We start from the raw sequence: 12,585 nt of genomic DNA, 5'->3' as shown, positions 1-12,585 counted from the left end.
CCATGGCATGCCACCAGCCCAACATTAAAGGCTGCTTTACACGAGTCGATATATTGTGCGATGCATCGTTGGGGTCACGGATTTTGTGACGCACTTCCGTCATTCGTAACGACATCTCCTCATGTGACAGCTCCTTGCGAGTCCAACCGATGCCTAATCGATTGAAATTCGGCCATCGTGTACTCATCGTTTAATTCCATAAAATCGGTCAGTTTAGTCTTAATGAACGACACATTGTAAAGTGTGACACCGTGTAATCGGCCATCCTCGTAGTTATTTGTGACGTCATTAAACGTTCAGGGCGTATTTGTGGTTTTAAATAATCACGCCTAATCTAATCGGATTGGTTGTAGCAGATGCGTTTTGATTGGTTATTACTGTTATAAAATACGGAGCTGTAGTCATGATGTGTGAACATTCAGCATTGGCGTCATGCACAGTGTTTTATAGTGCATTTCTCCTAATTTTTCTTACGTTTGTTTGTTTGCTAGATTTTCCGCCCTCACTCCTTGTTATCCCTTTTTTGTGGTAAGTTGTTATATGCCAATCTTTCCTTTTTGGATCAAAATCGACATTAACCAGACCACAAACAACAAACAAGAATGATGCTAAGGACACACGAGGCAACAAAGACAGACGCAGAAGAGAAACTATATATATGGGATGTAACCAATCAACCACATTAGCAGAACTGGATTGAGCAGGTCAGAATAATTCAGGGCGTGCAACAATCCAGACAACGTCACGGAGGGGTGTATAGTTTGCCTAATTACGCCCATACAAAAGACAGATTGACCAAAGGAAAACATGTGTGAAGCCTTTTGGACGTCCGCCATGGCCAATCAATATATCGATGAGCGCTTTGTGGTCGTTTGACAACACTCAACGTGTGACACATGGACAACTACCTATCAGCGATACAAACAAAAAAAAAAAAAGAAAAGACTTTGCAAAATAAATCGCACGATGGATCGACTCGTGTAAAGCAGCCTTAAGGAAGGTAATGTTATAGTTGAAACCTGCTCGCACACTACTTCAAATACACCCCCCCCGTAGCTGTGCCGCTCAACAATCGTGTTCCCATAATACCTACCATTCCTGACAAATGAGCCTATGTTACACCTTCCTTACGCCAACACATCACCCTAGCCCCCACCGTCCGGGGGCACCAAAACAGAAAACACTCTAAGGCGAGCTGTATACCCATAAGGCAAAGCAGGGCCAGCTGCACCCAAAAGAAATGTCCAAGCCCATCGTAAGCAAGAAGTACCTTCCCTTTATTATAAACTCCTACGTAGCTTCTATCAACGGCTGTAACGAAACCACCCGATACGGTCTGCCAAAAGCTAAGCCGGCAATCCTAAAGAACCGCAGTAAGAACCCACCAATCCGTGTGGATAGATTTATTAAAACTGCCCCTGTGCAGCCACGACCGGCAGACTACCGTAAGAACCCCATATAACTGCAGATCATACAAAAAACCCCAGCGGCACATAGACCCACATATTCAATAACCAAACTCAACCCCCAAAACAGCAGCACGATATACACAGGAACCTAATAATGACCCGTGACCTGACTTAAACATAGTGCCCCAGACGAATCAAACATGTTGACTTATCAAAACAAATGCTAACCGCAAATAAACCCTGGCCATGAAGAAACACCTTAATAGTCCCAGGTTTGACCATGAACAGAAAATAAGCACTCCACCATCCCTAATACCAGATAATCCCTGACTACCGAACAGAAACCATACCACAAACCTCAACAACCAGACATTGAGCAACCATAACACACCCAGCTCCACGCAATATATATGTACCCCAAGAAATTGTAAACAAACACTGAAACCCAAGTACAGGAAAAAAGCAACAAACTCCTTCTCCGACCATGTATTATCATGCCACACTTTTTTTTTTTACATGAAACCGCTAACTGCCTTCTATTAATAAACTGCTAACCTGTAAACCAAATCCGGTAAAAGGTCAACGCCACGCCCCCCGGGGGGATTTCATCCACCGCTGCCAGAAAGGACAGGTTTCCAAAAGATCTGCAGTCCCAATCATCTCGACCTCTCCTGAACGTCTGACCGCAACAAACCATACCGCCCCCCAGTACACATGAAAACCCTTAGTACACACACAGCCCCAATTGTAGAACCGAACCCGGACGGAGGCATATAAAATTATAAAACACACTGTAGTGACAATGCAACCATCTTCCCCCTCACCTCTGACCAGCAATAGCACACACCCCACTGTAACGCAAAAGATTAAGCCACCAGGTGCACCCCCAAAACTGCTCACCATGTCAGCAAACTACCATCAAAGCCTTATCAAATACTAGGGCGCAGCGATAATCCTCCAGCCAAAAGACCCCCCATGACTATTACAATAAACCATGAAACTGCCATGGACATGGCTATCCACCACCGCTTTTTCAATATCCGTATCACCATCTGAATTACTCGCAAACCGCCGTGAAATCACCAGTCATACAAAATTACCCAGAGAATGTTTTTTTTTGTTTGTTTGTTTTTTTAAGCACAATTACACCAACCAAAACAAAATGTTGTCTTCACCTATAGATATACCCACTATCATGAAAGCACACTAGCATGAAAATGAAAAACCTCCCAACACTCATGAAGTGCACAGAAAGGCCTCCTGGACCCCAAAGCAACCACTCCCTCACAAATTTGAACACTGGCCACAGGGACCAGCCGTGCACCGTTCCAAAACCCACTGACAAACACACTACCACCCTAGTGCACCCGAAACCATACGTTTCAACACCCTTACCACCCACTATAATCTGAACATTAATAAAAGGTTTAAGTGAGCCTTACTCTTACCAGGCTGACTCCGCGGAATCCCACGGAACAGCCGTCACGTGTCCTCCGCGTCGAGTACCGCAATCTTCTCCATGGATCTACGCAGGCTGCAGCCCTCCTGGGCCACAGCGAAAGCGCCCAGACTGACTGTCTATCCGGGAACGCTTGACAAAAGGTCACCGGCTCAGAGCCTCAAACGGGGGGGAGGGCGCTCCAGCCGCAGGCAACACCTCTTGGATATTGCACCCAACGCCGGGGCCTGTGAACGCAACGCCGGACCACATGACCCGTGGCGCATGGCTGCTGCAGGGCAGCCATCTGACTGGGCCATGTGTCTGCGCCCAGGGCACGCTGACCGCTCCCGCATTCAGCCAATGTATGCCGTAATGCAGGCCCTGCGTGGCTGCACAGGCCGTACTTCTGGGTTCAACGCCAAGGCCACATGACCGCACCGCCGGGCCATGTTACCCTGACCACACCCCAGGTCATGCGGCCGCACCTCCCCATCACTATGGTAACCCCGTGCCGCAACAGAAAATATAGGATGTCGGTGACCTCACGCACCACCCCGCCGCTGCAGTCTCCTCGGCGTAGCTTCCACCCGACTGCCAAGCTGCCGCTGTCATCCCAGATTCCTCTGCCGTTGTGGGGGGGTCCTGTTGTGTTCTGGGTCCTGGAGCCTATTTGTGCCTTGTGATCCGCCGTCCGCCCCAGACCCAGTGAAGGCCGTACTTCCGGTAACATATTTTTAGTCATGTGGCCACGCCACGTGACCATACCCACACCGGCCCTGCGCGGCTGCACAGACCGCGCTGCCTAAGACCTCTTCCGGCCCTATAACCGTGTCGCCGGGTCACTTGAAGCGATCCCACACTGGCACTGGCACCGCACTTTGTGATGATATCGTGTAGTCATGTGACCGCATCCCCGACTCGCAAGACTATGACGTCAGGGTGCCAGGCGTGTGATCGCGACGCCAGACCACAAGACCGCGCCCGGGGTCACGCGGCCGTGCTGCCTACGTCACCGCGCCGGCCCCCACGCCGTAAACAGCCTGTAACTGCGCTGGCCCACGTGACCGCGCCGGCCCACGTGACCACGCCGGCCTACGTGATCGCGCCGGCCCATGTGACCACGACGGGTCAGATGAGCGCGACGGGACAGGTGAGCGCAACGGGACAAGGGAGCACGTCGGGTCAGGAGAGCGCCGGGTCAGGGGAGTGCGCCGGGTCACGCGGCCACGACGCGCGCGTCACCATACATGTGTCGCGACCCGGAAGTGGAGGGGAGGCCGGCCATATCACTCACCGCCCCGCTGCCTTGCTGCCTGCGGCCCAACTTCCGGCCCAGGCCCCGCGATGTCCCATCTCCTAGATCCGCCGCCGCCGCTGCCGTGGGTCTCCCGCTGGGGCTCCTCCTCCGATGCCGGCTTCTTGGATTCGTCTCTGGGCTGAGGCGCACAAGAGGCCGCGATCTACGCTGCCGCTTCGGAGGCAGAGGGGTCCCATCTTCAGCGCCGCCGACGTCACCGGACCATCACTGCAGCAGCTCTTCCATCCACTGCTGGCCATGCTGCTCCACCATCTTTTTAATCTTTTCCACAAGGGCCTCCATCTGGTGATGTGAGGGGCTGGGGAACCTCCATCATGACGTCCTTGTACAGATTTTTTTTGTCCTTCTAAATACTCCCAGTCCTCCATGGAGAAACGATTTCAGACGTCTGCCAGGTAGGTAAGGAATGACTGCCCCTTTCCCACAGTCCTGCCCTATATATCCATCCCACAACTGCCCACTCCCTGCCCACTCACATGACCCCATAGCCCCCAAGGCTCCACCCCTCACCTTCCCACACAAAAGCATTGCACCTTAACCCTTCACTAACCCTCGGGCCTAGCATCCCTCCTCAGTCATGTGCGCCCTCCCTATAGCCCCTTTGGGGCAGGTGTCCGGGCTTGTCTTTCCTTGTGAAAATGAGAATAAAACTGATCCCTCTACAGTGTGACGGCCTTTAAGATATTTGTAGACAGCTATTGGGTCTCCTCTCAGTCTTCTCTTTTGGAAGCTAAACAATCCTAAATCCTGTAACCGTTCCTCATAGGACATGGTTTGCAGACCAATCACCATTCTGGTCACTCTTCTCTGAACTTGCTCCAGTTTGTTGGAGTCTTTTTTAAAATGTGGTGCCCAGAACTGGACATAATATTCCAGATGATGTCTGACCAAAGAGGAGTAAAGGGGGATAATGACTTCACGTGATCCAGACTGTATGCTTCTGTTAATACATTCTAGAATGTTGTTTGCCTTTTTTGCTGCTGCATCACACTGTTGACTCATGTTCAGTCTATTAGTATACCTAGGGGGCCCTTTGCACACTACGACATCGCAGGTGCGATGTCGGTGGGATCAAATCGAAAGTGACGCACTTCCGGCGTCGCTCTCGACATCGTAGTGTGTAAATCGTTTTAACTACGATTACCGAGCACAAAAGCGTCGGTATCGTATGCTCGGTGCAGTGTCGGTCATTTTCATTATTTTGGCTGCATCGACGGTACAATGTTGTTCATCATTCATGCAGCAGCACACATCGCTGTGTATGAAGTTGTAGGAGCGAGGAACATCTCCTACCTGTGTCCCGTCTGCAATGCGGAAGGAAAAAGGTGGGCGGGATGTTTACGTCCCGCTCATCTCCGCCCCTCCGCTTCTATTGGCCGCCTGCCGTGTGACGTCGCTGTGACGCCACACGACCCGCCCCCTTAGGAAGGAGGCAGGTCGCCGGCCAGAGCGACGTCGCAGGGCAGGTAAGTGCATGTGAAGCTGCCGTAGCGATAATATTCGCTACGGCTGCTATCACAAAATATTGTAGCTGCGCCGGGGGCGGGGACTATCGCACTCGGCATCGAAGCATCGGCTTGCGATGTCGTAGTGTGCAAAGGGCCCCTGTCTTTTTCACACATGCTGTTGGATAGCTCTTTTCCTCCCATGTTGTATATGCTCTTTTCATTATTTTTGCCAAGATATATGACTTTGCATTTCTCCCTGTTTAAAACCATTCTATTAGTTGCTTCCCATTGTTTCAGCTTGTTTAGATCTTGTTGAATCCTCTCTCTCTCTTCTCTAGTATTAGCTATTCCTCCTACCGTGTTTCCCCGAAAGTAAGGCCCTGTCTTACATTAATTTTACCCCCAAAAGTCCCACCCTGCCTTACTTTCGGGGGAGGCCTTACATTGGAAAAAAAAAATAACAATTTCCCCCTCCCCCCTCCCCCCTGCAGCCTCCCCATTGTTTGAGAGTCCGGCATGCACCCCATCCTCCCCCCTGCAGCCTCCCCATTGTTTGAGAGTCCGGAATCCACCCACCCCATCCTCCCCCCTGCAGCCTCCCCATTGTTTGAGAGTCCGGAATCCACCCACCCCATCCTCCCCCCTGCAGCCTCCCCATTGTTTGAGAGTCCGGCATGCACCCCATCCTCCCCCCTGCAGCCTCCCCATTGTTTGAGAGTCCGGAATCCAAACACCCCATCCTCCCCCCTGCAGCCTCCCCATTGTTTGAGAGTCCGGAATCCACCCACCCCATCCTCCCCCCTGCAGCCTCCCCATACAGTGGTTCTGCCCCCCACTCTGCCACCACACACACTGACACATACGGTACCGGTACAGACCCACACGGCACACACACACATATCGTACCGGTAAAACACACACACACACACACACACTCTGACACATACAGCCCCCATACACATACCGTACACACACAGAGAGAGAGTAACTTACCGTTACTTTCCTTCTGCCGGGGACGCCGGGGACGCTGGACCAATGGGAGCGAGCCTGCAGGCGGTGACGTCGCGGCTGATTCGGCCAATCAGCTGCGAGCCGGCTGACTGGCCAATCACAGCTCGAGCTGATGGCCAGCAGGGAGCCTGTGACGAACAGGCTGATCGGCCAATCAGCATCAAGCAGGAAGAGCGTTGACCCGGGACGCGCCGCAGGCCGGCGAGATTGCGGGGGCCATTCACCGGAGGAGGTATACATTACGCCGCGACCACCACCCATAGGCGGCCTTACATTCCCCGGGCACCCCCGCTACCCTGCCTTACAATCGGGGGGTGCCCTACATTGGCGGACCCCCCCGAAACCCCCACCCTGCCTTACTTTCGGGGGGGTCCTACTTTCGGGGAAACACGGTAGCTTTGTGTCATCAGCAAATTTAATCAGTTTACCCTTAATACCTTCTTCTAAATCATTGATAAAGATGTTCACGGGGCACAGGACAGAGCCCTGTGGTACCCCACTTGAGACAGTCTTCCAACTGGATGTGCAACCATTTAAGATCAATCTTTGACTCCGATCACTAAGCCAGTTATGAATCCATCTAACAGTTGCCTTGTCCATTCCACACTTGGTCATTTTTTCAATAAGGATTGTATGAGATACTTTGTCAAATGCTTTGCTGAAGTCAAGATATACTATATCTACTACATTTCCCTGATCCACCCAGTCAGTGATTCTGTCAGAAGGAAATTAAGTTTAATTTAAGTTAAGGAAGCTCTCACCTGAGCTCCGGAGTTCAGCCTGACCTGTCCGCAGCTGTGACATGAACTGAACCGCAATCGCCAGGAATCACTCGGCGCTCGCGGTTCAGTCCTGCAAACCCTGAGTTCAGTCCAGGCTGCACTCCGGAGCTCAGGTGAGAGCTTCAGAGTTCAATGCAGGTAACCGCAGCCAGGCCTGGTATTACTGGTGGTTTCTTCGGTAGCCAGTCTGACGCTGTGTGTGTAACATACAGTGATTGTATCGCATACTTTGTGTATGTAATCCATTTATACATCCTGGCAATGCAGAAGTGAGTTCATAAGTGTAAACAGGTTGGCAATCACCCAAGGAACGAGCAAAATGCTGTTCATTCATCAGGTGATTGGATTGTTTTATGGTGGAACAAAAAACATTGTTCAAGGCAGCTCATCGCCCGATGTAAACTGCAGATGTGCTGGTGATAACATGATACTCTGTGGGGATAGATTAATGTATTAGTGATCATTCTGTGTCCATCATTCTTCCTAATCTTGTGTAAAGAGGTCGGGAAACAAGTACCGAAGGTTCTAAATATTGTCGATCGTGCTCATTTTCCAGTCTGATCTCAGCACCTGTAAATGTAACCTAAATGTCTGAGAGTGATGGTCCAATATGTGACGATTTAGAGCCCAACTTTAAACTTTGGCCCGGGTCCCCGCTTTGTCTAACACGGGCCCTGCATGTGGGGGCACACTCATTTGGCCAGTTCGAGCCTCAATACAGAGATCTTTTCCTGCAGATTTCTTGTTACATATTATTTCCCCTGGTATTCTCTATAATAGATTCCGCAGTAAATACTTGATATTTATTCTTCATCCTAATATTCCTAAGAAGGATACGTGTGAGATTTTTCAGAATATAGAGACCTTTCCCTATAGTCATACGGCATGCTTTTCCCAGACTGGAGCTGTCATTCCTTTTCGTACGTCCCTCCCCTCTCCCTTCCCTCATCTGCAGCCTCGAGAACACTTGTCTTTATTTGGAGCTCCCGGAAACCCCAACCACGTCTCGTTCATGCCTGACACACGGAAAGCCTGAGCTACAGCCCGTTTATGTGGGTTCTCCTCCATCCTCGGTGCTGCATCTGTCGTATAACTGCTCCATTGATAATACTGGGTTTCATCGGATCTGTACCAGCCCGTCATCTGAAAGCAGGTAATGCCAGCTCCTTCTACTGCTGTGTGCGTGATGCCATCTGCTTGTTACTGCCATGTCAGGCATGTGGAGGAGATGAGCAGCTGTACTGCAGGCTGCAGGTGAGAGCACAGGCATCATATTCCTACATCTACGTCCATTATCCCAATGTTCAATCACACTGACGGGTCACAACCAAATACCTCCCCTTTTAGATGCTTCAAGCCTTCCAGCATGGCCATTAGCTCCCACCCACTCCCTCCCTTTTATTCTGCCATAGCTTGGCCTGCTAAATCCAATACTGCCTGAAGAACAGGGCAGGATGCTGATAATTACTATACAGGTTCCTCTGTGGCTCTCATAGGCACTACCGGCATAGTTCTGGTTTTTAGCTCACCTTACAGCAAAGTTGAATAACCCTGTATTCCTGGTTGGCTTGGAAATCTCTATGTGTTTGTTTCTTTGTTACTTTTCTGATTTGCTTGTCAGTCTATAGCTAGATCATGACTTTGTCGCATCAATTTGCTGATACTGTATGTCATGGAAATGAATTGTACTACCTAATCCAACCTAATTGCACAATAAGTTCCAAATTAATTGATATGTTGTCGTTATGATGTGAAAAAATGCCATATCTCTGCCGTGTAGCACCCATGCTTGTATTTCATGCAATTCACATCATGAAGCAATAAGGATATAAAAATTGCAGCCATACTGAGACTCGTCAGGTCTTTGAAGGTGACATACTGGGTTATAAGAGCAAGGAAATATTCTGCTAATTCCAAGATCCTGTAATCATACTAGTCCATATAGATCCTGTACAGCATGATATTTTACAATATGATGGCGCATTGTGTAAACACCAGATAGCTATTGGATTCAATTTTTCTATCATGGTTCTTGACCAGGCTTGTGCTGGCCCACAGGGGAACAAGGGAATCCCTCGGTGGGCCACTGTGCCACTTACCATCCAATATGAGCAGTATTTGGCCCCATTACATTATTCACTATGACTATGTAGAGAAAAAAGCAGCATCTCATCATTCACTCAACAAACTAACTGGCGCATAATTAAGTAGAAGTATACATAAATGTGGGAATAAGGCTAATGCAGTGATGGCCAATTGTTTGAGCTCGGTGTGTCAAAATTTGTAAAAAAAAAAGTGATGTGTCACTTCTAGCAAAATCCATAATTTTGTGATATTTGTAGCTCAAATAAAAAAAGTTAGAATTTTAATATATGTAGTGTATTTATTAATAAAGCAAAAACAAATAATTATTTACCTTACCTGCTTAGTAACGTTGCTGAATTTCATTGGCTAAATGTTCAATTGAAGTACAGTGGTAGCACAATCAGGTCTTGGCAGGGTTATCTGTCTCTGATGGGGTATCCTCTTCTTGCAGTATTGCTGAGCGGTCACTGTGTTGAGGTACAGTGGTAGCACAGTCGGGTCTTGGCAGGGTTATCTTTCTCTGATGGGGTGTCCTCTTCTTGCAGTATTGCTGAGCGGTCACTATGTTGAGGTACAGTGGTAGCACAGTCGGGTCTTGGCAGGGTTATCTGTCTCTGATGGGGTGTCCTCTTCTTGCAGTATTGCTGAGCGGTCACTATGTTGAGGTACAGTGGTAGCACAGTCAGGTCTTGGCAGGGTTATCTGTCTCTGATGGGGTGTCCTCTTCTTGCAGTATTGCTGAGCGGTCACTGTGTTGAGGTACAGTGATAGCACAGTCAGGTCTTGGCAGGGTTATCTGTCTCTGATGGAGTGTCCTCTCCCCGCAGTATTGCTGAGCGATCCCTTTGTTGAGGTACAGTGGTAGCACAGTCGGATCTTGGCAGGGTTATCTGTCTCTGATGGGGTATCCTCTTCTTGCAGTATTGCTGAGCGGTCACTGTGTTGAGGTACAGTGGTAGCACAGTCAGGTCTTGGCAGGGTTATCTGTCTCTGATGGGGTGTCCTCTTCTTGCAGTATTGCTGAGCGGTCACTGTGTTGAGGTACAGTGATAGCACAGTCAGGTCTTGGCAGGGTTATCTGTCTCTGATGGGGTATCCTCTTCTTGCAGTATTGCTGAGCGGTCACTGTGTTGAGGTACAGTGGTAGCACAGTCAGGTCTTGGCAGGGTTATCTGTCTCTGATGGGGTATCCTCTTCTTGCAGTATTGCTGAGCGGTCACTGTGTTGAGGTACAGTGGTAGCACAGTCAGGTCTTGGCAGGGTTATCTGTCTCTGATGAAGTGTCCTCTCCCCGCAGTATTGCTGAGCGATCCCTTTCTTGAGGTACAGTGATAGCACAGTTGGGTCTTGGCAGGGTTATCTGTCTCTGATGGGGTGTCCTCTTCTTGCAGTATTGCTGAGCGGTCACTATGTTGAGGTACAGTGGTAGCACAGTCAGGTCTTGGCAGGGTTATCTGTCTCTGATGGGGTGTCCTCTTCTTGCAGTATTGCTGAGCAGTCACTGTGTTGAGGTACAGTGATAGCACAGTCAAGTCTTGGCAGGGTTATCTGTCTCTGATGGAGTGTCCTCTCCCTGCAGTATTGCTGAGCGATCCCTTTGTTGAGGTACAGTGATAGCACAGTTGGGTCTTGGCAGGGTTATCTGTCTCTGATGGGGTGTCCTCTTCTTGCAGTATTGCTGAGCGGTCACTATGTTGAGGTACAGTGGTAGCACAGTCAGGTCTTGGCAGGGTTATCTGTCTCTGATGGAGTGTCCTCTCCCTGCAGTATTGCTGAGCGATCCCTTTGTTGAGGTACAGTGGTAGCACAGTCGGATCTTGGCAGGGTGAACTGTACCTAATGGGGTACACTGGTAGCACAGTGAGGTCTTGGTAAGGTTAACTGTCTCTGATGGGGTGTCATCTTTCTCCAGTATTAATGAGCGGTCACTGTGTTGTTGTACAGTGATAGTACAGTGAGCTCTTAGCAGGGTTAACTGTCTGTGATGGGGTGTTCTCTTCCATCAGTATTGCTGAGCGATAACTGTGGTGGGTACACTGGTAGCACGGTGAGATTTTGGTACCTGCTTTAAGATAATGGCGTGCGCGTAAGGGTCACACACACCTGAAATGACTCTCCTATCCCCCAGCAGCTGTCTGCCGCTTACAGGGGATGCAAGTCTGCTGGTGGGGAGCTCTGGCTTCACTACCTTCACTAATCGAGGTAAGATGGCGCCATTCGTGTTGCACTCTCAGTAGGAGAGTTGCCCCACCTCCAGATGATTTGGCTTCACTGCCTGACAGCATCAGCATCTGGAGGCGGGGCAACTCTCCTACTGAGAGTGTGGCACGAACGGCGCCATCTTACTTCTGTTAGTGAAGGCAGTGAAGCCAGTGCCGCATGTGTCAGCAAAAATGTCTCGGCACATCACCTCTGACACGCATGTCATACGTTAGCCATCACTGTACTAATGTAATATTTGCATATAGCTAAACAGTGGGCCCCCAGAGTCATTGTTACTGGTGGGCCCTTGGTAGCTCAGTCCAACACTGTTCTTGCCTCTAACTTTGTTACATGTCTATAATTCAACATATATATAGACCTGTTTACATTTAAGTAATCTTTTAGAAGCCCTAACTTGAGAAAAGCAGATTGCTTCACGCAACCCCGATACAGGTCAGAGCTTTTTAGCCAAAGAAAGGAGCTGCATGAATTTCCTTACCCTCAGGAATCCCAAGCTCGGCTTATAAACAGCTGGACTGGAGAGAAGTCACCGCACAGATGATGTCACGCCAGGCCGCCAAATCAAATGCTGCGCCGAGGGAACCAGGAAGCTCAGTTAATTCATATAGCTCCAGTCCATGCCTAGAGAGCACTGATCTGGACAGTGTTTTAGCGAAGTGATCTGCTCATCTCTAGCCTTAACCAACCTACCTATACTAATACTGTATATTGTTACCACAATAATCTATTGTTTCCAAACTCACTTACACTGCTCAACATTGAAATTGCCACCCCATGTAGGCAAAGTCAAGTAATTTATGAAAATCAATCACAGAAAGGATAGACATGCAAAGGATATGCAAACTAAGAAAAAATGGAAACAACATTT

At 49.3% G+C, this 12,585-nt stretch overlaps 1 protein-coding gene across 1 annotated transcript in view; it reads left to right on the top strand.

Annotated features, from left to right (window-relative positions):
* Positions 1-8,348: 8,348 nt before the first annotated feature.
* Positions 8,349-12,585, top strand: part of CAP2 (cyclase associated actin cytoskeleton regulatory protein 2) — a 225,896-nt gene continuing 221,659 nt past the window's right edge. Inside the window, exon 1 of the mRNA XM_075314722.1 lies at positions 8,349-8,562. The gene's annotated coding sequence lies outside the window, so the exon portion shown is untranslated. The remainder of the gene's footprint in view (positions 8,563-12,585) is intronic.

This window comes from Anomaloglossus baeobatrachus, chromosome 6 (assembly GCF_048569485.1).
Source record: "Anomaloglossus baeobatrachus isolate aAnoBae1 chromosome 6, aAnoBae1.hap1, whole genome shotgun sequence".
Lineage (NCBI taxonomy): Eukaryota > Metazoa > Chordata > Amphibia > Anura > Aromobatidae > Anomaloglossus > Anomaloglossus baeobatrachus.
The sequence above is the reverse complement of the archived record's forward strand: the minus strand, read 5'-3'. Positions and strand labels throughout refer to the sequence as shown.